Source organism: Podarcis pityusensis, assembly GCF_964106645.2.
Source record: "Podarcis pityusensis genome assembly, chromosome: 1".
NCBI classification, from domain to species: Eukaryota; Metazoa; Chordata; class Lepidosauria; order Squamata; family Lacertidae; genus Podarcis; species Podarcis pityusensis.
Window position 1 is genome coordinate 119248624 of NC_138028.1, and position 27936 is coordinate 119276559.

Genomic DNA, 27936 nt, shown 5'->3' on the forward strand with positions numbered 1-27936 from the left:
TTTTGGTGGGTATGAAGCTTTTAACGAATAACCTCTAAAGAGGTCTTCCCCCACACCCCTGCAGTTTGAAGTAGTTCCTAACTATTGCTTCTCCATCTATTATTCCTTTTGAAATATACTTGGAGTCGAGAGTGGATTTCATGCTCTTTATTCAGCTCATAGTGTTGAGGAGGAATGGAAGTTCCCTCAGAATGTCTGCCTTATATACATTATTTACACAATGGGCCCCACATGATTGGCTAATTCCAGGGTTCTCCTGTAGGCCAATCAGGTTGCGGATTCCCTTCCACCTGGAGCTGGATTGGGTGGCTCCTGTGGACCAATCAAACTGCTGCATTCTGGATCCTTTTGTTCTAGGACCAATCAGACTGCAGCATTCTGAACTATTGTTCTAGGACCAATCAGAATGCTGCCTTTTGGATCCTATTCAACTCAGTACATAACACCTTTGCTGCTATGATAAGGTGGGCGCAGGACATTGGGTACAACATCATGTTTGAGGACTGGGAAAGGTTGTGGAGTACTGGGTTGAACTTTACTGCATGCAATGTTTTGAAAGAAAATGTAATGAAAATGATATATAGATGGTATATGACCCCAGTCAAACTTGCAAAAATATACCACCTGTCTGATAATAAGTGCTGGAAATGTAAAGAGAGTGAAGGAACATTCTTCCACCTCTGGTGGACCTGCCCTAAAGTGAAGGCGTTCTGGGAAATGATCTATAATGAACTGAAAAAGGTATTTAAGTATACCTTCACAAAGAAACCAGAGGCCTTTCTTTTGGGTATTGTCGGCCAAGGGGTGGCAAAGAAGGACCGGACACTCTTTATGTACGCAACAACAGCAGCAAGGATACTTCTAGCGAAGCATTGGAAAACTCAAGATCTACCCACACTGGAAGAATGGCAGATGCAACTGATAGACTATATGGAATTGGCGGAGATGACCGGCAGAATCCGCGACCTGGGAGAGGAGAGGATGGAGGAGGATTGGAAGAAATTCAAGATTTATCTACAAAAATATTGTAATTTGATTGAATGTTAAGCAGGATGCTAGATCATAAATAATTGAGCACCACTAAAATAGATGATTCAGGATGATAAGTGAGATTGAGAAAATATAAACTTTTTCGAGAATTACTAGACTATAGATAAATAGATGGGACATAAGAATGCAAACAAGATGATAAATTGCTGGTAAAAATTTATAACGATGAAAGTGGGAGCGGGAGATGTGAGGGAGTCCAAAGAAGATGTGAAATTATGTTAGGACATATGCTTTATTGTTTATTATATCTATTTGTATCTTAAACCCTAATAAATATTTATAAAAAAAAAAAAAACCTTTGCTGCCATTTTTCTCGCCTGGCCTTTCTGATTTGCGTATTCCTAGCAAATCCACCATTGCACGCGGAACGCAAGGATGTCACAATACTGCATAACCAATCACAATCGGTTATGCTGTCAAGGGAGGGAATGAAACCACATTGCTCTTAGGGAAATGGAGGGGATACATTCCTGTTTCAAGGCAGTCACATCAACACTCCTTGTTCTCTTGTACTGAAATGAAACTGCCTTGATGGGACCTGAGTCTGTTTGACCATCTCGCTGTCCAACTCAGGCTCACATGCCTCCTCGGTTGGTGGGGCAGACATGCTATCCTGAAGTGGGGCGATAGAGGCCTCATTTGGTGTTCCCACCTTAGCTGGGACATCTGGAAGTAGCTGGGAAGAAGGGTTGCCATACAGAATTTCCCAGACATAGCCAGAATACTGCAGTTGGAAGCAATGTCCAGGCGGAAATCGCTAAAAATGTCTGGGGAAATCCGGACGTATTCAGTGTCGCTTTTGGTGATTGTCCTTAAAAGTAGCTCCAAAATGTTAATTTTTAAGGAAGTCTTTTAATCACATTCGCCTGAGATTCTTTGGGGCTTTATATACTAATAGTTCCAAGTTGAATCCCAGAATGTTCATATTACCATTGGGTTTTGGATGTTTGCATTGTTTCCACCCCAGCCAATTTCCCTCACAACACAGTACAGCTGCATGGTACCATCATTCTCTGCGATGAAAGCTCCTCCTGTTGTAATTTTGGCTGCTTTTATTGTGTGGCTGCTTTTAGAAATCTACTTGTGGAGCTTTCTTTATACAGGACAGCCTCTTAACTTGTGTCCGGCGCCTTTTCCGTCTTCCTCTCCTGGCATATCCTGCCAAGATTTCCCCAGGTCGTCGTCTTCTTCTTCTTCTTCTTCTTCTTCTTCTTCTTCTTCTTCTTCTTCTTCTTCTTCTTTGTCTTCTTCTCTCATCTTCTTAAATTCAGTGGGGCTTATTTCATAGTAAGTACACCAGGCTTGGTTAAATGTAGCTTGCTGATAATTTAAATGTAAGCCATCACCAATATTTCATTTTCAATCCAAACTGATTTGCTTAAATAAGCAATCACGGCCCAAACATTTGCTTCTCATCAAGTGAGGCTGATCTGTTGTAATCTAATTACTGTGTCAGAAAACTGACAAGCAATTTAACCAACAATGAAAATACACTGTAAATAACACACATATGGAATGCATCCAGGATGTTTGATATCAGATCAGTAATTCATACTACATAAACCGCATCTTAACAAATAATATTTGAAAATGAGTGGTTTCGACGTGGTAATAGTAACAGCCTGATGGCAAGGACCTGTTCCGCTAGCATGTATGTGCCAGGACAGATTGTGCTGGCCATTGCAAATTGAAAATGTAGTCACTATTTCACTAGTTTTACAAAAAATGGACTCTCCAAATAAAGCCAATATACAAATATTCCTGCACAATTATTTAGGTTTAGGGTTACATATTAGACCTTTCTATGCATTACTTGCATGCAGGGAGTAAATATGTAGGGTGAGGAGTGGGGCTGGTGCTTTTGGTTCAGTCCCCAATGTCATGTATTTTTCTCTCACCATTTGCATATTGCACTTGGTTGCATGAGAAGAAAGGTACCTTCCAGCTTAATCAGATACCCCAGTCATACACACTTTATTGGGGTTGCCATATTTTGAAAAGTTGTGTTGTTGTTGTTGTTGTTGTTTTTAAAACGTTGCTGAGCTTTTTTTTAATGGCAAATTCGCCAAGAAAAAGAAAACGTTTTTGAGCTATTTTTCAGGGAAATCGGCAAAAACAATATGGCCGACATGGGTTGACATTTTTTGTGTGTGGATTTCCACCTGGACACTGATTCCGTGTATGTCCGGGAAATTCCAAATCTACGGCAACCCTAGTTTTCTTTTCTTTTCACGCAGCAGCGTACATCAAGTGGTTCGTGGAAGAAAAATAAGCAGGGCAGAGTCTGAATACCAGTTGCAGGGAATCACAAAGGGGAGGGTGCTATTGCCCCAATATCCTGCATGTTCTTCTGTTTTTATGTTCTACAAGCATGACCCTTCTCAGTCTGCTCAAAAGCTCTGGAGCCAACTGAGGATTCCCAGGTAAGATCCTCCCTCTATTGTGTGGGCAGATAGTCCCTCCCCCTACCTGGCCTGGTTACCTTGGCAACGCTTTCCCAGGCGGGATTGGGCAAGTGACTGAGGTAGGCAGAGACCTTCAGGTATCCCACCTGGGGGAAGGTGAAGCCAAGCCTGTGCTAATGGGGCCGCATAGGGTCCAGGGGCTACACGCAACCACGCAAAGGGCGCCCCCCATTTAATGTGGGGAGCGGTCATTATGTTCTACAAGTATGACCCTACTCAGTCTGCTCAAAAAGGGCCTCTCTTGTACCTGTACAGTGGTGCCTCGCAAGACGAAAAGAATCCGTTCCGCGAGTCTCTTCGTCTTGCGGTTTTTTCATCTTGCGAAGCAAGCCCATTAGCTGTTTAGCGGATTAGCGCTATTAGCGGCTTAGCGGGCTTAGTGGATCAGCTGATAAGCGGCTTAGTGGCTTAACGGATCAGCTGTTAAGCAGCTTAGCAGATCAGCTGATAAGCGGCTTAGTGGCTTAACGGATCAGCTGTTAAGCGGCTTAGCGGATCAGCTGATAAGCGGCTTAGTGGCTTAACGGATCAGCTGTTAAGCGGCTTAGCGGATCAGCTGATAAGCGGCTTAGTGGCTTAACGGATCAGCTGTTAAGGGGCTTAGCGGATCAGCTGATAAGCGGCTTAGTGGCTTAACGGATCAGCTGTTAAGCGGCTTAGCAGATCAGCTGATAAGCGGCTTAGCAATCAGCTGTTAAGCGGCTTAGCGGATTAGCTGATAAGCAGTTTAGCGGCTTGGGGAAAAAGGGAAAAAAACCCCGCAGGAACTCGCAAGACATTTTCGTCTTGCGAAGCAAGCCCATAGGAAATTCGTTTTGCGAAGCACCTCCAAAACGGAAAACCCTTTCGTCTAGCGGGTTTTCCGTCTTGCGAGGCATTCATCTTGCGGGGCACCACTGTATATAATAGAGGGGAGGGGGAATAAGAACAGCAGTGCAGCTAGAGATGGACCTCTCCCACAGATCAGGCCTCCCCAAATAACCACTCAGAGAGTGGCAGATGATGATTGGAGCAGGGCAGACAGGTCTCCGGACCTGGGCCAGCATGGAAGCGATGCCACGGGACAGTCTAGATCACAAACACATAGCTCCTAAAACTCTTTTTTATTATTTCTTTAGCCCTCAGACTTCTTTCTTAGCAGTTTACAGTGGTACCTCAGGTTAAGTATTTAATTCGTTCCGGAGGTCTGTTCTTAACCTGAAACTGTTCTTAACCTGAAGCACCACTTTAGCTAATGGGGCCTCCTGCTGCTGCTGCTGCTGCTGCTGCTGCTGCTGCACTGCCGGAGCCCGATTTCTGTTCTTATCCTGAAGCAAAGTTCTTAACCTGAAGCACTATTTCAGGGTTACCGGAGTGTGTAACCTGAAGCGTATGTAACCTGAAGCATATGTAACCCGAGGTACCACTGTACTGTAACTCCTGAAACGCATTCCATTCTGCACATGGATAACTCCGGTGGTTAGCTGTAGTTACTGGTTAGCTAGCTCCTCACTCACTTGTTGATTTTCTTTATGGCCGCATTACACCCATGGACCTGAGGCTTTCCCCCACCCTAGACCATATTCCCTGCCCCACACCAGCTCATTGCCCACCCTAACTGGCTTAATTCTGCTCCCTCCACTATTCTTCCAGCAGTCGTGGTTGGTTGTCATAACCCGAATTCGCCATTCCTACTTCATCAATCTACTTTCCTTCTGTGGTGGCTATGGAAGAAGTGAAGATGCTTCTTCAACGGCCATAGCAAAAGTCAGTCAGGCTGGCAAAATAGTGACAAAGCGTTTTGCTTCGGCAGCCTTCTTGCCTAACATGAGAGAGCCCCTTTCTCACTATGCAGGATGAAAATGAAGTGAGGTTTGTGTGTGTTTATGAGGTTTATGAGGAGAGTCTGCAAAGCATGCTATGGCATGACTCATTTGCATCATATTGTGCTGGTGGGTGAATTCTGTCACCCTGCAGTGTGGACAGGAATAGGTAAAGGTAAAGGGACCCCTGACCATTAGGCCCAGTCGTGACTGACCCTGGGGTTGCAGCGCTCGTCTTGCTTTATTGGCCAAGGGAGCCGGCGTACAGCTTCCGGGTCATGTGGCCAGCATGACTAAGCCACTTCTGGCGAACCAGAGCAGCTCACAGAAACGCCATTTACCTTCCCACCTATTTATCTACTTGCACTTTGACGTGCTTTCGAACTGCTAGGTTGGCAGGAGCAGGGACCGAGCAACGGGAGCTCACTCTGTCGCTGGGATTCGAACCGCCGACCTTTTGATCGGCAAGTCCTAGGCTCTGTGGTTTAACCCACAGCACCACCCGCGTCCCTATGTGGACAGGAATAGCCAGAGCTTATTTCATTGTATGCCATCATGTGTATGAGACATTTCCCCTACAAGTCAAGGGACAACGGGCCTTGCGAGTGGATTATGCAAGGGGAACATCTTAAATTGGTCAGACAAATCTCTTTCTAAACTACATGAATAGATAGAATTTGCAGGTCCCTTATATGCGTGTGTTAAATGTAACTTATTTCACGCATTCCAGTTTAAGAGCACATTCTTTGATATGCTAATATGGATTTGAAAGTGTGATAACTTCCCTTTTAATAATACGTTCCGTGATTGTGATGCAAACTGTAATTATATATCATGGGCTCAAGCCTAGCATCTACTTATATGTGTGTCAAGTGCATTTATTTCTAAATATATAATTGTGTCAAGTACTTAGAATAGTAGGCAAAAATAAGGGGGAAAGCAAGGGGAAATCTCCTAAGGCAGACTGCGATCTACTCCCACTATTAACAAACTGGCAGGGATCTACCCACTGGATTGACCAAAGTTGTTGATCAGTGGTTAGCCCCGCGATTGACCAGAGTAGATTGCTGTTATGTGCTGAGTTGAATAGGATCCAAAATGCAGCAGTCTGATTGGTCCTAGAACAATAGGATCCAAAATGCAGCAATCTGATTGGTCCTAGAACAATAGGATCCAAAATGCAGCAGTCTGATTGGTCTGCAGGAGCCACCCAATCCAGCTCCAGATGAAAGTGAATCCACAACCTGTTTGGCCTACAGGAGAGTTCCGGAATTAGCCAATCACGTGCAGCCCATTGTGTAAATAATGTATATAAAGCAGATACTTTGGGGAAACTTTCATTCCTCCTCACCACTATGAGCTGAATAAAGAGCATGAAATCCACTCTCGACTCCAAGTATATTTCAGTTGCGATCGACCAGTTGGACATGCCTGCCCTAAGGCGTATGAGAATGCAAGGAAAACCCCAGGAAAGAACATATGGACTAGAGAATTGGATGATAAAATGGCATGCCATATAATAGCTTTTAAGGAGGGGGGCATTGCAATGACCTCAGTTGGGTGAATGAAGAGGTTGCAGAGAATTACAGCCATCAACTGCATTCAGACATCACAAATCATGGGCGTAGCCAAGATTTATTTTAGGGGGGCAGGCTTTATGTTGGGGGGGCAGAACCAAGTTATCTGTAATGCAATTGGTCAGTTAGTTAAGAATTCCCCCCCCCCATTTATTTATTTATTATTAATGTTGCAATACTTACAGTGGTACCTCGGGTTACATACGCTTCAGGTTACAGACTCCGCTAACCCAGAAATAGTGCTTCAGGTTAAGAACTTTGCTTCAGGATAAGAACAGAAATCGTGCTCCTGCGGCACGGCAGCAGCAGGAGGCCCCATTAGCTAAAGTGATGCTTCGGGTTAAGAACAGTTTCAGGTTAAGAACGGACCTCTGAAACGAATTAAGTACTTAACCCGAGGTACCACTGTATATGGAATCTTTACATACATTACTTTTCTGTGGCGATCACACAGGGTCCCTGGACGTTTCACTGTCTATTGATCCCTGTGCCACCACTTTATTTCTCGCTGCCACCCCCCAGGCCCTACCTGGTACATTACTGAGTCCAGTCAGGGTTAAATTGGAACATAAACTTCTGTTTATTTATTGCAGTTTAACAAGTGTGTGGTTTCATAAACAGTATCGGTCCATTACAATCATGGGGTGCCTATCCAGACCTATAACTTCTGCTAAATCACTCACTAAACCACCTCTCAGATTTTTACTTGTGTTCCTGACTCAGCTTATTTCGCTACACTAACTCAACCTACCTACAGAATACATTATATTCATAAATTCACATTTTCACATTTCATTATGTACCAACATTTATCCATTTCTTATTTCTTGCCCTGTGTCTTCCCTCCACCCATGCGTGACTTCCTTGTTATTATTTTGTTAAGAATTTTTATTATGTTACGGTAAAATCTGGGTGCGGGGCTACTCTGCCACCCAGCTCGTCGGACTAAGTCCGCGAGTCCCTGCGGAAGAAAAATGAGCTCAGCCGGAGACAGGAGCAAACTGCAGAAGATCCAAGTTTATTGCGCAACAGGTTCAAGGCGAGATTGAACAGCGAGAAAGGGGTGACATGAACTTTTGAAATTTCCCTCCATGTCCCAGAATACAGTGCAAAATACATCCCAGTTACATCATGAATACATTAAGAAGAGGTTGGGTTACACAGCTTACATCACGAATACATTAGGAAGAGGTTGGGTTACACCGGATTAACATATGGAGGAGGGAGGGGGGAATATGCAGAGCTGGAGATATGCGCAGATAAGCACATCCTGAGAAGACAATGGTCCATGTATGCATAGTCTGTCACCTGGCATCGCCCGGAGGAAGGGCTTGGCAGAGCAATTTGACAGGATTAGGGTCTTGACACCTTGCTTGAGGGATTATGGAGGACAGGGGAGGTGTCATGGAGTCCTAGAGAAATTGAGCAAATTGGCACGTTGATTTTCTATGAATTTTATAGATTTTAGTCCCTTTTGACATTGACAATTGGAAATAAATGGATATATTGTAGCGAAGAAGGAGGTGAAGAAGACATGCCCCCCCCCTTCCGTATCAATTCATTTACTTGATGGGGGGGCAGCTGCCCACCTGCATCCCCCTGGCTAAGCCCATGTCACAAGCCATAGTTTATCATGACAAAAATGAGCCTGGGGTTGTGTGCCCCCCCCTCCTCTGGCACAGCCATGATGAGGCATTTGCATGTTTTTGCTTCTTCCACTTTTGATTAATCTCACTTAGCATGGTATCTGAACCCTAGACCTGGACATTTTGCTTGCACTCTGGACACTGTCTGTTTCCCCTGAAGTCCTACAGAACTTGACTGCGGGGAAACGTCTATTCAGCTAGATGGATCAAAAGGGTAAAAGAGTATTGGGAAATGATATATAATGAATTGGGTAAAAATGTTTTAAAAGTACTTTTCAAAAAAAAAACCAAAGTCTTTTTTGTCGGGGATAATTCAGAGGGAAATTCCCAGGTGTCAAAAGAGACTATTTATGTATGCTACTACGGCGGCCCGTGTTTTGTTAGCCCAAAAATCGAAAACGAGCGAGGTTCCAACCAAAGAAGAATGGCAACTTAAACAGATGGAATACGCGCAGCTTGAAGATTTAACATATAGAACAAGAGAAGAAGAAGAAAGTACGTTTAAAGAAGACTGGAAAATGTTTACTGAATATATAGGTGAAAATAGTGTTCATTTAAAAATGCTGGTAGCATTAAAATAAATTCAACAGGGTAAATAAGTTTTGATGGATGTAATAATGGAACACCGAACGGTTTAGTTCATGTAAAATAGGCAGGGATGTATGGTATGCAAAATGAACCAAGGAAAAGAGAAGAAGGGAAGTCATTGATTTAAGGTTGTTTAAATGAGTATTTTGAAACGGAAATGATAAAATTTAATAAAAATTATGTATATATGGGATGCGGGTGGCACTGTGGGTTAAACCACAGAGCCTAGGACCTGCCGATCAGAAGGTCGGCGGTTCGAATCCCCGCGACGGAGTGAGCTCCCGTTGCTCGGTCCCTGCCCCAAACCTAGCAGTTTGAAAGCACATCAGAGTGCAAGTAGATAAATAGGTACCACTCCAGTGGGAAGGTAAATGGCATTTACGTGCGCTGTTCTGGTTCACCAGAAGTGGCTTAGCCATGCTGGCCACATGACCCAGAAGCTGTACACCGGCTCCCTCGGCCAATAAAACGAGATGAGCGCCACAACCCCAGAGTCGGCCACGACTGGACCTAATGGTCAGGGGTCCATATAATATATATATACACACACACACACACACACACACACACACAATGGCCTGATTAAATATAAGGCAGATTCCTATGTACCTATGATCCCGCAACTCCAAGGGTTTTTGGTGGGGGCAGGCATCTCTCCCCCAGCCATTTCCAAGGATGCAGACTCTCCTTTCTTCCAAAGCAACTTCAATTGCTCCATTAGCTTGCATAGGAGAAAAGAAGAGGCTGGGAGTGGACAAGGAGAGAGTCTCGTCCCTTTTGCAAGGATGCTTGAGGTAACAGGGTCCTTGCTGTTGGCGGTTGCATTCCAGCCCTACTCATCGCTTGGGATCCAACCTATTATTTCCTCCTGTGCACGTTAATGGAGATCTCTCACACTATTAACATGCATTAACTGTATTCAGACATGTGCAGGCATGTAGTTGAGTAAAAAAAAGGGGGGGTGACTGTTCCACCAACCTCCACCTTGTGTGTTAAATAGTAAAGGTAAAGGACCCCTGGATGTTTAAGTCTAGTCAAAGGCGACTATGGGGTTGTGGCGCTCATCTTGCTTTCAGGCCGAGGGAGCCAGTGTTTGTCCATAGTCCATGTATCCAGCATGACTAAACTGCTTCTGGTGCAATGGAACAGCGTGGTGAAAACCAGAGCGCACGGAAACTCTATTTACCTTCCTGCCACAGCGGTACCTATTTATCTACTTGCACCGGTGTGCTTTCGAACTGCTAAATTGGCAGGAGCTGGGACAGAGCAATGGGAGCATAGCTGTCAACTTTTCCCTTTTCTTGCGAGGAATCCTATTTGGAATAAAGGAATTTCCCTTAAAAAAAGGGAAACGTTGACAGCTATGAATGGGAGCTCTCTCCGTCATGGGGATTCAAACTGCCGACCTTCCGATCGGCCAGCCCAAGTGGCTCAGTGGTTTAGACCACAGTGCCACCCATGTCCTATGTTGGCAACATAGGACTGTATGGCGCTACATATGGGGATCACTTTATCTTCTCAGTGTCATCTGCTATCAGGAAGCTCTGGGTTCCACATCCCTTACTTTGTGTGATAGAGAAAGGTGAGGGCCTAAGACACTCTTTTTATTACACTTAGCAGAGTCATGTATCCCATAATGGTATTATAAACAAGAGAGATTCAGGAGTGTATTGCATACTGCGTGCTCATGAGCGGCAGTTGCCAGTACAGCGACACCTCCCAAATGAAAAAGGCTTCAGTATGTGGAATGTACCCAGAGCACTACAGTCTCCCGAGACAACTAGCAAAGACAGGGTTAACTACTTTTGACAAACTCCGCTGAAAAATACTGGCATGAGACTTGCAAGCAGCTACAAGGAAACGTAAACATAAGCTGAAGATGATGAAAACTAATTAGCTAAGTCTTCTGGAATCAAATCTTAACATGATGTGATTATATATCAAGAGGAAAAACACAATGTTTAGACTGCATGTAATTTCAGTAATATGGTAATGAAGCACAGTGCATAATTTCTGACCCAACTAATCCCGCAGGCTTTTGAAATTTCTGTTTTTGACAACAAATCATTGGTAGCGTTCCAGCAGTCGGTGACAATATTGTAATGGATACCAAGAGACCAGTTAAGTATTGAAATGTGAATGAAAATCTCCAGCATTTGTTAAATAGAAAACAAAAACACTCCCGTTTCTGCCAGCCTGGAGAAATTGCAAGCAGGCTGGCAGTTTCAAAGCTCCCAAGATCAGAGACTCTGAACGCTAGTTGATGTGGATCATGAGCAGGAGAGGGCTATTCTGGTCCTATCCTGCTTCTGGGCTTCCCAAAGGAAGCCAGTTGAACACTGTGGAGAAGAAGTTGCCTCTTGAACTAGTGGAGTTTTCCTGAGCACAATTCAAAATGTTTTTGCTGACCTTTGTTACCGGAAAATCCGAGGGCTCCCTTGGACAAATGAAGACACCGACCAGAGCAATACAGAGCAAAACAGCAGCCAGTAGGCTTGGTCTTTATTTTGAAGAAGACTGTCGCGACAGGGCTCCCACCGTCCACGAGGTGAAGCAAGATGGAAGCCCAGAACAAAGGGAGACCCTAACTTTTATTAGTTGCTAATCCCCTAAGCTACACCCTCAGAATTACATCATATTTACATCATGATTATATTAAGAATAGGAGGAGTCGGGGAGGGGTTGCACAGGTAATCTGAGTGTCCTGACACCTGGCCGGAGCCTCCTCCCCCCTCCCCGCATGAGTCATGTTTAAAACAAAAGAGGAAGGAGAAGTTTTCCTGCCCCCTGAGGGGGATCCGGTCACAGTTCCTTTGTGAAAGTCCGTGCGGAATACACTAGAGCAGGCAGTCCATTGTATCCTTGATAGCCTTCTGTCTGAACCCATCACGATGGCTATCAAGGTCGTCACGTTTACCTGGAGGGAGCGCAGGGTACGTGACTGCTCGGTCAAGGGATTATGGCCGCTTGATACCAAGCCACCCCCCTTTGATAGTCTTTGTAATATCCAGTAGAATAAAAGTGGTCCGGTGAAAATCCGAAGTACGGCTGATTTTTGGTGAATTTATAAAGAATATTGTTCTTGAAGTTCAAAGTACTCTCGCCTTCCGGAAGTAGCTTGCTACATTTTGATTAGATCAGTCACGGTCAATTGAACTCGGAAACTTTGTATTGAGAGCTGTCAAAGGTAAGGGTAAAGAGCGCGAACAGCCTGCAGTACCTGCGTGGCCGCCGCAAGGGGCGCTGTTCGCTAACGTTGATTGGCTGAGGCGGCCGCTTACTGACCCAGAGTTCGGTCGGCCGGTCTACTCTCAATAAAGATAGGGCTGTGCGGGGAGCTATAGTGGGAAGCTGTCAGGCTAGCGCTTCCTTATTTACGGAAGGCTTTTAGGGGATGGCCCTCTAAAGGGACATCTCCAGGGTCAGGAAGGGGAGATGCGTGTATGTGTAAGTGTGGTGCTTGTGCAATACGCGTGTCAATGAGAGATGGGGGGGGGGTTTGGTTTCCGGCGACACCTTTAAAGCCCTAAATGGCCTCGGCCCAGTATACCTGAAGGAGCATCTCCAGCCCCATCATTCAGCCCGGACACTGAGGTCCAGCTCCAAGGGCCTTCTGGCTGTTCCCTCCCTGTGAGAAGTGAGGTTAAAGGGAACCAGGCAGAGGGCCTTCTCGGTAGAGGCGCCCGCCCTGTGGAACGCCCTCCATCAGATGTCAAGGAAATAATCAACTATCTCACTTTTAGAAGACATCTGAAGGCAGCCCTATTTCGGAAAGTTTTTAATGTTTGATGGTTTATTGCTTTTTTATTAATATTCTGTTGGGAGCCACCCAGAGAGGCTGCGGAAACCCAGCCGTTTGGGTGGGGTATAAATTATTATTATTATTATTATTCATTGTTCAAACTAATTGTATTGACACAGAACACCTACATGCAAAATATTGTTTTTGAACATTAGGAAGACGTGTGAAAATAAGTACAGGGGAGATATTTTACATCCCATTGGCTTATCTGCTACATTTGCAAAACAAGTGAATAAAATGCTTTAAAACCTGGGGAGTAAAAGACCTTCAGTGCTAAAAGGAACAAGAATAAAACAAAGTTCTGAAATGATTAGCCATATTTAGATATCACCTAGATGAAGGAGCAGATCTGTTTTCTGTTGCTCCTGGGGGGTAGGACCCAAACCAATTGGTTGAAATTATAAGAGGATTTTGACAACACTACCATCTGCAGTTTTGCAAGGTAGGCTCTCGAAAATCCCAGACAAAACAGGTTGAATCCATCACACATGTCTTATTTTATTGCCCATTTTATGCAAAAAATATATTATAAATATTTGGTTCCCTTATTGAAGGAGGGAATTTATCGCACTGACTCTTCCAGGGTGTTTTATCTGCTGAACAATTGTAATAATGTAATGACGTTGTGGAGAACGTGGCAAGATTTTTGAGTGGCGCCATGAAATTACATCACCATAGGTCCTAAGAGCCATTTTTGTATCTCACGATGTCTGGACAGTTTTATCTTAAAGTATCTCCTACTATGTTTTGTTAACTGTGTTGTGTTCTGATCCATGTATACGATAGACATTTTTATGCCAATAAAGGAGATTGATTGATTGATTGATTGACTACACATAGGAACATCAGAAGCTGCCTTATATCTTCTTCTTCTCTGATGATTGCTCGTAGCTGAGTAAGATTGTCTTCCATAAACACAGTTTTAACAGTGAGTCCGTAAGTGACTGTGGAGGCCAATTCTGGATCCACACGTCCTTCCACAATGGGGACATAGGTTTCCGGGTGGGAGTTGATCACAGTGAGGGTTTGCCAAACGTGCCTTCCTCTTAGCTCATTTCTCCCGTTCATCCTGAGTTCCCGCTTCTTCAATAAAGGCTGTTCTCCAATTGGAGCGCTCGCAGACCAGTATTTACCAATTATCTGTGCTTACACTGCATTTTTAAAGATTTGCTTTAAATCTCTTTTGTTGCCCTCCGGTATTTCGCTTTTCATTCTTAAGTTAGGAAAAGAGTAGTTGCTTTGGAAGACGATCATCAGGCATCTGAGCCACATGAGCAGTGCAGTGAAGTTGATGCTGAAGAATCATTGCTTGAAAACTGCCTTATATAGAGTCAGAGCATTGGTCCAGCTAGCTCAACGCAGCCTACACTGGCTGGCAGTGGCCAGTGGTGGAGCTTCATGCTCCGGCAAGGGGGGGGGGCGGAGAGCAGGCGGGGCGGGGCTGGTGCATATCCTGGGGGCGTGACGCGCCACCTGCAGGGACATGACGCGCCCAGCCCAGCGTGGGCGGGGGGAGCAGCCGCAATGGCACCCCAGCGGGATCACGCTGCTGGGGGCGGTGCGCTCCCCCCCACTCCTCTTCCTCTGCCAGTGGCAGTGGTCCTCCTGGGGGGTTTAAGACAGGGAGTTCCTCTTAGTCCTACCTGGAGGTTCCAGGGATAGAATCTTCTACATGCTCCACCACTGACATGCAGACCTTTCCCTAAACATAAGGACAAATGTCCTGAGAGTAAAGACCATTTGGGCAATGAAACGGACTCCCTTGGGAGGTAGTAGACTCTCATTCATTTGAAGTTTCTTAAGCATAGGCTCATCATCATGACCATCTCTTAGCAATGCAGTGGATTTCCTGCACCAGCAGAGAGGTGGACTAGATAACATTTGTAGGTAAAAGGTAAAGGACCCCTGGACAGTCAAGTCCAGTCAAAGGCAACTACAGTGGTACCTCGGGTTACAGACGCTTCAGGTTACAGACACTTTAGGTTACAGACTCCACTAACCCAGAAATACCGTAGTACCTCGGGTTAAGAACTTTGCTTCAGGATGAGAACAGAAATCGCGCGCTGGTGGCAGCGGGAGGCCCCATTAGCTAAAGTGGTACCTCAGGTTAAGAACAGTTTCAGGTTAAGAACGGATCTCCAGAACGAATTAAGTTCTTAACCCCAGATACCACTGTACAGTGCTACCTCGGTTTGCGAACGTAATCCATTCCAGTAGTGCGTTCTTAAACCGAAACCGTTCTTAAACCGAGGCACACTTTCCCTAATGAGGCCTCCTGCCACCGGTGCCCTTCCACCATTCGGATTCCATTCTTAGACCAAGGTAAAGTTCTAAAACTGGGACACTACTTCCAGTTTTGCAGAATTCTTAAACCGAATCGTTCTTAAACAGGACTGTTCTTAAATCGAGGTACCACTGTATGGGGTTGCGGCGCTCATCTCGCTTTTCGGGCCAAGGGCATTTGTCCACAGACAGCTTTCTGGGTCATGTAGCCAGCATGACTAAACCGCTTCTGGCGCAACGGAACACCGTGACGGAAACCAGAGCTTGCGGAAATGCTGTTTACCTTCCCGCCGCAGCAGTACCTATTTATCTACTTGCACTGGCGTAATTTTGAACTGCTAGGTTGGCAGGAGCTGGGACAGAACAACGGGAGCTCACCCCCATTGTGGGGATTCGAACCACTGACCTTCTGATTGGCAAGCCCAAGAGGCTCAGTGGTTTGACCACAGTGCCACCCTTCCAACTGTATGAGTCTATTACTTGACTACAAAGTCATAATTAAATATAAGATCATGTGCTGAAACTCAAGTTCTACTGCATGCCCTGCGATTTCATCACTGAAGTCAGATGCTCCAGATCTACATTTTAAAATAAAATCTTTAAACTAATAATTACCCCACTTCGACACTGACCTGTAAGTTTTCCCTTGTCTTATTTAAGAGAATATAAGTACTTCTCCAGAGTGGCTTAGTTTAATTTGTATGATAATGATTGCTGCAAAATAGGTTTCAAATGCAGACCTTACGCCATCTGTAATTAATGGCTTCACGACATGCTTTAACATAAAGGTGAAGTTTAAGAGTCTCGTATCTTACCTTGACCTATTTTGGGCAGGTTTGGAAGCAGATAATTTGGGGGCCAAATGAATGTATCTCTTATAGTCCTGGTGTAGCAAGAGGAATCCATAGCTGGAAGCAGGCTCCACCAGGCAGATCTTTCTCTGGATTTGGAATTTTGTGCACACATTTACACCCCTATTAGAAGAGCAGAATGGGGGGGGGGGACTGGATCCAAACAACAGCCTTGCTCAGTGGTTGCAGTGCTGCTGTTACAATTGGCACTGCCCACAGAAAAACAGCTGCAGCCTGCCCAAATGGAAAATGTGCAAAATCCTTATTATTCTCAATCAACTGTCAAAATGCCAATAAGTATAGCATGCGTCCTAAATGTCTGTGTACTACAAAGATATGCACTCCATCTCTGTGCCCTAGGAATACAATGACACCCCTTTGGATGCCCCCCCCCCAGACCCGTACAGAGCTTGTCTGAGGCCTGGGGCAGAAGTCTTGTTCGAATAAAGTTCTAAACTCAAAACTGCATAAGTCTGGCAGGTCCTTGATGTGCCCTCCAGCCAACCTAGCCCTCTGAGGCCAGTGTACCTGGCTGCCCAACCCCAGCATGGTACTGGGTGCCCCTATTAATGAGGCCTTGGTTATCCAGTGTCAAGGGTACAGGGAAGGTTTTGCTCCTGTTGCAGCACTGCATTTAAAGCCCTTCACGGCCTAGGACCCTCGTACCTATGGGACCACCTCTCCTGGTATGCCCCACAGAGGACCTTAAGGTCCATAAATAGCAACACCCTAAAGGTCCCGGGCCCTAAGGAGGTTAGATTAGCCTCAACCAGAGCCAGGGCCTTTTCAACACTGGCTCCGGCCTGGTGGAACGCTCTGTCTCATGAGACCAGGGCCCTGCGGGATCTGATTTCTTTCCGCAGGGCCTGTAAGACAGAGTTGTTCCACCTGGCCTTTGGCTTAGAATCAATTTGATTCCCTCACCCTCTTTCTTTTTTCCTTTCTCCTCCTGTGAAGAGGCTGCATCTTAATGTTTTAATGTTGTATTTTAATCTTGTTTTTTAAATTGTATTTTAATCGACTTGTTTTTATTATTGGTTGTTAGCCGTAGAGCGCATTGCTTGTTAGCGTAGAGTGCATTGCAGTAGTCCAAGTGGGAGATAACCAGAGCATGCACCACTCTGGCGAGACAGTCCGCGGGCAGGTAGGGTCTCAGCCTTCGTACCAGATGGAGCTGGCAGACAGCTGCCCTGGACACAGAATTGTGCCACTCTAGGTGCTGTGGGTTAAACCACAGAGCCTAGGACTTGCCAATCAGGTCAGTGGTTCGAATCCCTGTGACAGGGTGAGCTCCCATTGCTCGGTCCCTGCTCCTGCCAACCTAGCAGTTCGAAAGCACGTAAAAGTGCAAGTAGATAAATAGGTACTGCTCCGGCGGGAAGGTAAACGGCGTTTCCGTGTGCTGCTCTGGTTCGCCAGAAGCGGCTTAGTCACGCTGGCCACATGACCCGGAAGCTGTACGCCGGCTCCCTCGGCCAATAAAGCGAGATGAGTGCCGCAACCCCAGAGTCAGTCACGACTGGACCTAATGGTCAGGGGTCCCTTTACCTTTAGGTTGTGCCCAGGTGCTTTAGGTTTGGGATATGGCCTCCCAGTTACTTGATGGTCTACACACTTTCTCTTCCCAGTCTCTCTCCCCCTGCCCCCCATCTCCTTCCCCACCTTGCCCTTTTCTGGAGCATTTCGCTCATTTGGTTTTGCCCTCTTACTGCAAGGTTTTCTCCAGGTCCCAGACTTCTTTTGCCTGCCAGGTGTTGGCAACCCTGTGGCATCAGCAGGTGTCTCCTCCTGCTTTAGGATGCTGTTGACCCAGGGACCCTAATTGTCATCCCTGCCCATAATCTGGTGTCAACGTTTGTGTGAAGAATACAAAGGACGCTAGAGAGAACCATTTCCTTCTGTTTGCAGATCTGAAATGGAACAACTTGAAATGAAGAGATGGCTTTTTTCCCCCCAGAGGCACCGGCTTTGCTGAAACCAATTATCAAGGGCACTCTATTCTCAAGAGTATCTAAGTGTTTTCAGTGAATAAGGGCCCCTTTTATCTCTTAAGGAGTTAAAAAAATAAATAAATGCAACACTTTTGAGAGCGATTGTTTGGGGGTTTTCTTCTTCCGCGGCTGCCTGTTGCTCTCATAAGAAACTTCCTGCTGATTTGACTTCTCCTTCTGCTGTGAGACGGTTGCCAGGATTTACATGATTGCCAAAAGGAACAACTGGATTGAGCCTAAAGAATAATAAGAGCTTTTCCCCCAGGGAGAGAATAAAAGCAAAGGGGGGAGAGAGAGGTGGCTAAACTATACTATCTTCCTATTCAATTACTTTATTCAGCCTCTATTTTGGATTCTACTGCATCTAATAACAGCCAGAATATCCTGTTGGCCTGGAATGGAAGGCTGAGATTAACAAGGGAACAATTTCAATTTCAGCAGAAACCCATTTGTAAAAGCGGCTGTTCTGTTCTGCAAGCATGTTGCTTTTGACTTAAAAGTTGACCAGGTTGTATTGCATAGGGGCCATTACAGTTTTGTACATTAAGTTTTGTGTGTTTTTTGGGGGGGGGGGTGTTAGTGGCAGAGGGGATGAATATGAAAAATGTAAAGGAAGATCTGTGTCAACATCATGGCTACTGCTTCTCTGTGGGTTTTTTTTAATGTGTTGTAACATTTTAGGGTTCACACACATAGCAGACACACACTCCGCAGAAAACCAAACCTTCACCCTTCAGAATTTAGGAAATATTCCCCAAAACATAATGCCTTTTGGGTGGTCTTTGATTAAGCGGTTAAGCAATTTCAAGTCTGTAAAAGTTCTTGCACAGCTTTCTTCTTGGTCTCTCACCTCCTTGCAAGTGGGGGTGGGGGGACGACTCTGCTGCAACAGAAAAATAAAGATCTTCCTTGCTTTTTGCCGAATCCTGCCTTCATCCATTCTTCTCTGACCAAACATGAACTTAAGGGACACCGAGTCCCTTGGGGAGTTGGGCTGCAAAAGCAAACCCAAATTTTTCTAGAACCTACCAGTACGTTTCCGTCACTAAAACGGTGTGCTTAAATGCTAGTATTTTTGTACATGGTGCTTGCTGTTGAATGGTCACTGTAAAATGTGAAGGTTCATTATTGTTTTACAAGTTGTGTATGTCTTTAAGGGCCAGGGCAAATAACGAGACCCAGTCTTACAGCTGTGAAACATAGCAGGTGCTGCTAGGTTGTGTCAATTAAGCTGTGTCAGCATTTGGGCATAGTATATAAGGAGCAGCACCTAGCTCTCTCCTTACCCTGGGGGATGGGTTGGTGGTTGGGTCATGTTTGTTGTTATCTTTAGTGTAAAAGGAGTTTTTGCTTTGTTATTAAAACCTTGTTAAAGTTATTTTTGAGTTCCTTGTTATGCATAGTCTCCCCAGCAAGCTCTCTGCAGTGCTACTAAACTGTAAATAGTCAACATCTGCAACTGTTTAAACCCTTTTAAAGTATGTCCAATTTTGTTGTTGTTGTTTTTTTGCATTGTAGATAGTTTGTAGCAGTGGTTTTTTTTCTAGGGGTACGCAGGGGTACACATACCCTCTAAACATTTTGTGAATCTAAGTTTGGCCTCATTGAGGAGCGGTATTTCAATATGAGTAGGAAAATGAAAGTGCCCCTAAACATTTTTAAAGAAAAAAGCACTGGCTGGTAGTATCTCAATTTGTATTTAGTATAAAAGCTCTATGGAGCTAAATAAAGGTAAAGGGACCCCTGACCATTAGGTCCAGTCGTGAACGACTCTGGGGTTGCGGCGCTCATCTCACTTTATAGGCCAAGGGAGCCGGTGTTTGTCCGCAGACAGCTGGTCATGTGGCCAGCATGACTAAGCCGCTCCTGGCGAAACCAGAGCAGCGCATGGAAACGCCGTTTACCTTCCCGTAGGAGCAGTACCTATTTATCTACTTGCACTTTGACGTGCTTTCGAACTGCTAGGTGGGCAGGAGCTGGGACCGAACAACGGGAATTCACCTTGTCGCGGGGATTCGAACCGCCGACCTTCTGATCGGCAAGCCCTAGGCTCAGTGGAATAGAATACCCCATAATGATTGTCTGTTGGCAACGTAGGACTGTATGGCGCTACATATGGGAATCACTTTATTTTCTCAGTGTCATTTGCTATCAGGAAGCTCTGGGTTTGCATGTAGTTTTTCAACCAAATTTGTATTCCCATAGCTCAATCAGAGATAAAAGGTTGGTAAATCATGTAGCATCAGAAATGACAGGTAAAGGAATTGCACAAAAGCAGGATCCAGGAAGCTACTTCTAATGGGACGTGTTGACTAAATCTACACTTTTTTAGCTGATCAACATAAGCACAAGAACGATCTTTGAACTGTAAGATGCAGCACTGTCTGTCTGGCAATCACAGATTCAGAGAACTGGAAATTGCTGACAAGCAACTTTGGTGATGCTTGCCATCTAGTGGATGCTGCTCATATGCACACGTAATGAAAATAGTATTTTATATATAAAGGTAAAGGTACCCCTGCCCCTACGGGCAGCGGCGTAGCGTGGGTTGTCAGCACCCGGGGCAAGGCAAGTAATTTGCGCCCCCAACCCCTAACCTGCCGCCGCTGCCAGCTTCTTCTTGCTGCTGCCTGGGCTGGTCTGGTGTGGTTCTCTCCCGCGCTCAGCGCTGCGCTGGGCGGCCGCTGCACTGTCCCTCGCTCTCTCTCCGTACCGCACGCCTGGCACCCACCCCCTCCACAGTGGGCGGCGACCCAGCGGCTCGGATCGGATTCGCACAGCCAGCACTGCAGTGAGAGAGAGTGAGTGAGCCAGGTAGGGGCAGAAAGCTGCGAGTGCGAGCGCGCCCCCCCCAGATGTTGCGCCCGGTGCAGCCGGCCCCCCTGCACCCCCACGCTACGCCACTGCGTACGGGCCAGTCATGTCCGACTCTAGGGTTGTGCGCCCATCTCACTTAAGAGGCCGGGGGCCAGCGCTGTCCGGAGACACTTCCGGGTCATGTGGCCAGCGTGACGAAGCTGCTCTGGCGAGCCAGCACCAGCGCAGCACACGGAAACGCCGTTTACCTTCCCGCTATAAAGCGGTACCTATTTATCTACTTGCACTTGGGGGTGCTTTCGAACTGCTAGGTGGGCAGGAGCTGGGACCGAACGACGGGAGCTCACCCCGCCGCGGGGATTCGAACCGCTGACCATACGATCGGCAAGTCCTAGGCACTGAGGTTTTACCCACAGCGCCACCCGCGTCCCTTGCATTTTATATATAAATTAGAGTTAATATTAAATGACAATGGACTGCTGCCTGGACAAGCAGAAAAAAGTGAGTCTGGCGCTTAAGTCCAGTTGTGACAGGTATTAGAGATATTGCGATCCCAGAAATCTCTACACTAGTGCCTAATGTATTATTTCATTTAGTTGAAATGAACTTTGTACATTCTTGTTGCTTGAATAACCTGCTTGGGCACCTTTGTTTAATGATTGGATTGTTGCTTATTATCTTGTAGAAATATTAAGAGAGAGGATGGAAAAACGATTTATATTCACTGTCACAATTCAGTTGGTTATGGTTAACCTTTCATCTTTGCCTTTTTCAACCTGTCCTCCCTTCAACCTGCCGTTTCCTCTTAGCTCAGTGTTTTCTAATCAGTATCTGTCAACATAGCTAGATATTTGTTCAGCTACATTTAATGTGCTTTATTCCTGTCTCTGGGAATTAAAGAAAAAAGAACTTTAAGGGGATTGAAGGGAAGGGATTTGGTCAAGCTTGTTGTTGTTGGTAGCTGTCTGTCTCAAGAGACTTCCAGGGGTGAAGTCAAACCACAGCAGCGAAGCCTGGGCAGTGCGTATGTGTCAGGGACCGTGCTGAGGAGGGCTGCGCTGAGGAGGAATGGTGGGAGCCACCCCCTTCCCCTGATCCTGACTCTCCCCAGGAGCAGTGAGGCAGTATAGATTTGGAACAGTGGTTTGCCGAGGGGCATAGTTCAGAAGGCAGAAGCTGGAAAATCTGCATGGAGAACAGCTAGAAGAAGAAACACTGGGAGAGAGAGAGTTAATAGATTCAGTCGTTGAACAGCATTCCTCCACCCTCCCCAAGGAGAGCTCAGAAAGTCTCAGAACAGAAAGCATAGAGGGTACAAACTCAGATTACCAGACGTAGGAGTGACGTAGATTAATAGGGACGGAGGGGGTGTAAGCCTTAACTGGGATCACCACCATTTGTTGTTGTTGTTGTTGTTGTTTAGTTGTGTCCAACTCTTCGTGACCCCCATGGACCAGAGCACGCCAGGCACTCCTGTCTTCCACTGCCTCCCGCAGTTTGGTCAGACTCATATTTGTAGCTTCGAGAACACTGTCCAACCATCCCGTCCTCTGTCGTCCCCTTCTCCTTGTGCCCTCCATCTTTCCCAACATCAGGGTCTTTTCCAGGGAGCCTTCTCTTCTCATGAGGTGGCCAAAGTATTGGAGCCTCAGCTTCAGGATCTGTCCTTCCAGTGAGCACTCAGGGCTGATTTCCTTCAGAATGGAGAGGTTTGATCTTCTTGCAGTCCATGGGACTCTCAAGAGTCTCCTCCAGCACCAGAATTCAAAAGGATCAATTCTTCGGCGATCAGCCTTCTTTATGGTCCAGCTCTCACTTCCATACATCACTACAGGGAAAACCATAGCGTTAACTATACGGACCTTTGTTGGCAAGGTGATGTCTCTGCTTTTTAAGATGCTGTCTCAGTACAGCTTTCACCACTCTTTTGTTGACTATGAGGGCCGCTCCATTTCTTTTACAGGATTCTTGCCCACAGTAGTAGATATGATGGTGATCCGAACTGAATTCGCCCATTCCCGCCCATTTTAGTTCACTGATGCCCAGGATGTCAATATTTATTCTTGCCATCTCAACTAGAGCCAGGGCCTTTTCAGTACTGGCCCTGACTTGGTGGAACGCTCTGTCACAAGAGACTAGGGCCCTGCAGGACTTGACATCTTTCCGCAGGGCCTGCAAGACGGAGCTGTTCTGCCAGGCCTTTGGTCGGGGGTTCAGTCTGACTCCCTCTCCCCTTTCATAAGAACTTGCATGAAAGTGGCCTCCCAATTTTTCTCACAGGCCCATATAAGTTCAGCACAAACAGTTGGGCCTGGTGAGCATTTAAGGTCCCAACCCTAATCTGCGGGTTGCCATCTGATTGGATTTTACTCTGATCCTGATCTGATTTGAGGATGTATTTTAATTGATTGTCTGATTTTATGTTAATGTGTTATACATTTGATGTTAGCCGCTCTGAGCCCGGCTTCGGCTGGGGAGGGCGGGATATAAATAAAATTTATTATGTTATTGTTGTTGTTGTTATTATTATTATTATTATTATTATTATTATTATTTATTATCATCTCATTTTTGACCACATCCAACTTACCAAGCTTCATGGTTCTTACATTCCAGATTCCTATGCAATATTTTTCTTTACAGCATTGGACTTTCCTTTTGCTTCCAGGCATATCTGCAACTGAGCGACCACCATTTATAGGAGACTTATTATTTGTTCTCTCTGTGGTTATTAAAGATTCTAACTGGTCAGACATTCCTTTCATTTGATCCTTTGTTTACTGCCACAGGGGAGGAAGCCAATTCCTTGCAGCCTGGCAGCATGGAGGTCCTGGGCTGCCCATACAAAAAGACCCCACTCTCAGCCTCACTGATGTGGTCCAAAGGAAAACAGAGCAATACGTTTGGCACCAGCTTGGCTGCAGGAGTTGCCAGAAAGAGGCATACAAACCACCATCCAACTATCTTAGGGACTCCACTCTGGATTTGTGTAGGATTTATTCCTTAGCCTTTTCTTCTCCTGAAGATATCCTGCAAGGTAGCAGAGGTTTAGGACCAGAGTTTTCCTACATGGGCTACCTTCCCAGGTGGACGAGTCCCATCTGGGGCATCCTACAGAACAGAATGGTCAAGGTAGTAGGTAGGAAAGATGAGCAAAACGCAGGTGCTTTCCACTGAAGCAAAGAGACGGTTGGATACAGCCCTTTTTGTCCAACCATACACATACCGCTAGTGATTCCAGCCATTGTATTGGACTTTACCAACATAGATTTCTTTCCTTTGTGTCATTCCTTAAAATGGACCATAAATAGAAGGACATTACCTGCTGCTAACCTACCAGAAATTGCTAACAGCAGGGGCCAACGCAAAAAACAAAAACAAAACACTTTCATTAAGTATTTAGCAAGCACTGGTGATGCAGTGGGAATTCAAAAAATTGAACTGATGTTCTCCATATTGAAATTTGGCTATTGCACCAGGTTAACATTCTGCTTTTTGTAGTGTATAGTGTGATCCGTAATGGTTATTACCCTAATCTTACTTCATTTTGGTTGGTAGGAAGCACAAATCCATCTTTTGACCATCTGGAAGATTAAATATACTCAGTGCAAAATAAACCCAATTTCTCTGGTAATATATAATCCCCGGTTAATTTCTGCTATATTACAAAGACTTAGAGTAGCATTTTTAACCTGTTTGAATTGCAACTGAGAAGATAAATACAGGGAACTGGTGGAAAACAGCATGTTTAATAACTTTTCTACTGACAGTTTAATTATGTTTGCGTGGTGTACAGATGCCAAATACTGCTGCTGGAATGAAAATCTGTACTGCTTGCTCACTGCAGAGTTTTATTGTTGTATTTCCTTTTCTTTTTATTTCTTGCTGTGTGATGGCGAACATTCATTTCAGTGTATGGAAATAAGCCAGAATGCGGATCGCAGACAAGGTAGAGCGTTGCAGGAAAAGCAATCAATGAGAAAACACATTACAGCATCCCCAAAGCCTCGCTTTGCTCTCTTGTTCTCTCACCCTGAAAAGCAAGCTAATGAGTTCTTCAGCTGATAAGAGGATCATAACATTGTTGCATTGCCTTTCATAGTCCATTCTCATTAATTACAAAACAACACTCCAAGATGTTCAAAGTTGATGTTAAGCTTTGGCACACAGATCTTGGGGCTGGGGTGCATAGCCCAATGAAAACTTTGACCCAGTGTTCAACTGCAGTTGGGGGAGTCTAATTCCACGTTGGGGATCATTAGGAAGTTGCCAATATCAGAATGCAGTTATATAAGTTATATACATATACAGCATGGGACACGGGTGGCGCTGTGGGTAAAACCACTGAGCCTAGAACCTGCCGATCAGAAGGTCGGCGGTTCGAATCCCCGTGACCTCCCGTTGCTCGGTCCCTGCTCCTGCCAACCTAGCCGTTCAAAACACGTCAAAGTGCAAGTAGATAAATAGGTACCGCTCCGGCGGGAAGGTAAAAGGCGTTTCCGTGCGCTGTTCTGGTTTGCCAGAAGCGGCTTAGTCAAGCTGGCCACATGACCCGGAAGCTGTACACCACCTCCCTCGGCCAGTAAAGCGAGATGAGTGCCGCAACCCCAGAGTCGGCCACGACTGGACCTAATGGTCAGGGGTCCCTTTACCTTTACGTATAAAGCATGGGTTGGCAAACTAAGGTCCGCGGGCTGGATCTGGCCCAATTGCCCTCTGGATCCGGCCCACGGATGGTCCTGGAATCGCTGCTTGGATCGGCATGATCGTTAAGGCAGCACCATTAATTTTTTTTGCAACTTTTTTTGCGGGGGCGCCTCCCCCCCCACCGCGGAAGCACCTCCTCCCTCCTGGCTTCTCCCTGCCTGTGGAGGAAGGGAGCTGGGCTTTGATTGGTGCCAGCCAATCCGAAGCCTCGCCGCCTGCCTCTCCGTCCATGGCTGTGCTGTGGGCATCGTGATGGGCGCGTCGCGGGGCTTCAGCTGGAGCTTGGCACGCCTGCTGGCCCCACACCTGGTGCCTGGGAAAGGTGGCCCTGAAAGGAGAGGCGCCGCCACCACCGCTGGCTCCCAACGCCGGCAGAGCGACTGAGGAGGTAGGAAATCAGGGTGAGGGGCTGAGGTGAGAAGACGCCCCCTCTGCCGTGTGTGTGTGTGTTTGCATGCAGTCCGGCCCACCACAAGGTCTGAGGGGCAGTGAACTGGCCCCCTCCTTAAAAAGTTTGCTGACCCTGATATATAGGATGGAGTCTTGGAGGAACTATGAAAGATGAAATGACCTATCTGGTTTGAGGTTAGGGCTGCCCACTACAGTCAAACCTCGGTTGTTGAACGTAATCCGTTCTGGAAGCCCGTTTGGCTTCCGAAATGTTCGACAACCGAGGCGCAGCTTCCGATTGGTTGCAAGAGCTTCCTGCACTCAAGCAGAACCTGTGTCAGACGTTCGGCTTCCGAAAAACGTTCAAAAACCAGAGCATTTAGTTCTGGGTTTTTGGCATTCGGGAGCCGAAACGTTCCAAAATGGAGCCATTCGGGAACCGAGGTTTGACTGTATTTGCTCAAGTTCTACACTACCCTCAGGGATTTTTAAAAAAAATGTTTTGACTTATTTTCCATATTACAAAAACAATGAAAGAACAAATTTTCCAACCACCAGCAACAAATCAATTATCCTGGTATTTGTACAGATGTGTCATATGTACTGTAAATAAATACCTAAGGGAATTTTGAAGCACTTGCGTGCCTCTAGATATCCACAACCTCTATCTACCCTGCTGGCGGACCCTAAAGGCATGCAATGAACATCTTACACACCATATTTTTTGCTCTATAAGACGCACCTTTTCCCTCCTAAAAAGTAAGGGGAAATGTGTGTGCGTCTTATGGAGCGAATGCAGGCTGCACAGCTATCCCAGAAGCCAGAACAGCAAGAGGGATCACTGCGCAGCACTCCCTCTCGCTGTCCTGGCTTCTGCCTTAGCCCCGCGCAGCCTCTTCCGGGCCCAGGGAGCCTTCATCCCGCTGCCCTGAAGAGGCTTCGCGTGGCTAAGCCAGAACAGCAAGAGGGATAGCTGTGCAGCGATCCCTCTTGCTGTTCTGGCTTCTGGGATTCAGAATATTTTTTTTCTTGTTTTCCTCCTCCAAAAACTAGGTGCGTCTTATGGTCTGGTGTGTCTTATAGAGCGAGAAATACGGTAATTGAGCCATAGTTTACCTGCTGCTATTTAGTGGGGCTCTCTATGGGTCAAGAGTGCAGGCATCCACATGCCTCTCCAGCCCAAGCAATCTCAGGGAGGGAGGCAGGTACAGAAAGTTCTCCTAGTTCAAACTCTGCCTTCGGACATTTTGTGTCCAGAAGGAATATGCAAGCTGAGCTATTCAATCGGAATTGAACGTTTGCAGTCCTTACATCCATTTGCTTGAGTGCTTATGTACTTGGTGCAGAGGTAGCTCTGAGGGATATCAAAGCAAGCTTCCCCTTGTCATCTCCCAAGAACCTGCAAAAAAACCCCAAAAAACCTCCATCTCCTCAGAGTATTGCGAAAAAACGATGTCGATCAACATTTGATGATCTCCTTCTACCGGTCCACAATAGAAAGTGTCCTTTCAAACGGCATCACAGTGTGGTACGCTGGTTTGACATCAACTGATAGAAGTGCCTACAGAGGGTGGTGAATACAGCACAAGATATTATGGGCCGTCCCATGAATCCACTGGATGACATAGCGGAAGAACGTTGCCTCAGGAGAGTGAGGAAAATTCTTAGGGATGATTCACACCCTGGCCGGCACTTTCTTGATTTCCTGCGCTCGGGCAGAAGATATAGAAGCATGATTAGTCCCACCAGTAGGGTAAAGAACAGCTTCTATGTGTGGGCTGTTAGGCTGCTGAATGAAAAGATAACAACAGGGCAACTGACTTTTGGGTTTGGTGTGTGTGTGTGTCAGTAAACGAGGGGAATTAAGACTAAGAGAGCTGAGTGGGGGGTGCTCGTGTAATCTCACTGTATGCAAGTTGTACAAGTGACAATAAAGTATTTCAAATTTCAAATGCAGCAGTATGGGC

General features: G+C 46.0%; 1 long non-coding RNA gene across 1 annotated transcript; it reads left to right on the forward strand.

Moving 5' to 3' along the window:
* Positions 1 to 1379: 1379 nt before the first annotated feature.
* Positions 1380 to 18157, forward strand: LOC308458642. Its single transcript, XR_013977604.1, has 3 exons — positions 1380 to 1640; positions 3288 to 3473; positions 17973 to 18157. It is a non-coding gene; the product is annotated as an uncharacterized lncRNA (long non-coding RNA).
* The last annotated feature ends 9779 nt before the right edge of the window (positions 18158 to 27936 follow it).